The sequence below is a fragment of the Nomascus leucogenys genome, chromosome 17, assembly GCF_006542625.1.
Source record: "Nomascus leucogenys isolate Asia chromosome 17, Asia_NLE_v1, whole genome shotgun sequence".
Classification (NCBI taxonomy): domain Eukaryota; kingdom Metazoa; phylum Chordata; class Mammalia; order Primates; family Hylobatidae; genus Nomascus; species Nomascus leucogenys.
In genome coordinates, this window is record NC_044397.1 from 47823990 (window position 1) to 47825352 (window position 1363).

General features: G+C 41.4%; 1 pseudogene; it reads right to left on the reverse strand.

Annotated features, from left to right (window-relative positions):
* Positions 1-213: 213 nt before the first annotated feature.
* Positions 214-759, reverse strand: LOC105737717 (annotated as a pseudogene).
* Between the last annotated feature and the right edge of the window lie 604 nt (positions 760-1363).

The window sequence follows — 1363 nt, forward strand, 5'->3', positions numbered from 1 at the left end:
CCTGGGTCTTCTTATAAGAATACATGTATAGAAACTTAAAAGATCATAAATTTCTCATGAGGAGACATTATTTGATCTGTGTCACTGGCATGTATTTGCAAAACATTTTAACACTGCAAAACATTAGAAATTTGAAGACTGGGCATGGGAAAAGGTTTATACTCCACTACAGTGATGCTGGTGTAATTCTACACAAGGCCTCACTAAGTGACGTCAATCAATTGGAGGTAGGAGTTTATCAATGAATTGCTTGACATCCATCATTTCCTGTTGACACGAACTGTGCATCATACCTTCATAGGTTTTAAAGGTCACATTGGCTGGATTCACCAATGTTTTTAGTTTTTCAACCTTAAGAGAACCAAACATCAGGGGAACTAAAAGGTCACAATCCCTGTGGCACTGGAGAACAGAAATATCTCTATTAGCACCACCGATAGGACCCTGTGGAAAGGAAGCCCGAAGTGGAAGCCAGCAACTGAGTGCAGTAACACCTGCCAGTTTCTGCTGCGTGGTAAGGGCAGTATATAAAGATAAAGCTCCTCCCTGAGAAAACTCTCCCAAAATAATTCTGTTAGAAGGAATGCCATTCTTCACTGCTTGATCAATCAAAGCTTTTATATTTTCTGCTGCCTGTTTAATCCCAGATTCATCCTCCTGTGAATCTGGTGAAAGCCCAATAATATCAAACCACGAAGACATAGCCATGTTCATATTTAATGTAACAGACCTAACAGGCCTGCAAAGGCTTCTGCCCATCCATGACCAGTATCTCCCAATCCATGCAGGAAAATTACCTTGTAGGACACTCAATCTTCAAACTTCTTTCATTGAGGACAAGAGTGCGAGGTGACAATAAGGCGATTTCCTGGCGGACTTAGGTTTCCCTCACCCACACACCAGGCAGAAACACGCTGCAGAGGCTGACTCCATTCCCTAGGCCTACCCGCGGGGGTCCCGGGGCCGCACTTCCCCAGCAATGCAGGAAGGAGCTGGGGACTGAGTAAATTCTTTAGTGGTGATTTCCGAGATTTTGGTGCACCTATCACCTGAGTAGTATACACTGAACCCAGTTTGTAGTCTTTTACCTGATGCCTTTACATCCTTATAGTTTAGCTCCCACTTATGAGTGAGAACATACAATGTTTGATTTTCCAATTCTGAGTAGTATTCAATTATATATATATATATCTCCACAGTTTCTTTATCCACTTGTTGATTGATGGGCATTTGAGTTGTTTCCACATTTTTGCAATTCCAAATTATGCTGCTATAAACATGCTTGTGCAAGTATTTTTTTTTTAAATAATAACTTCTTTTCCTCTGGGTAGATACCCAATAGTAGGACTGCTGGATCAAACGG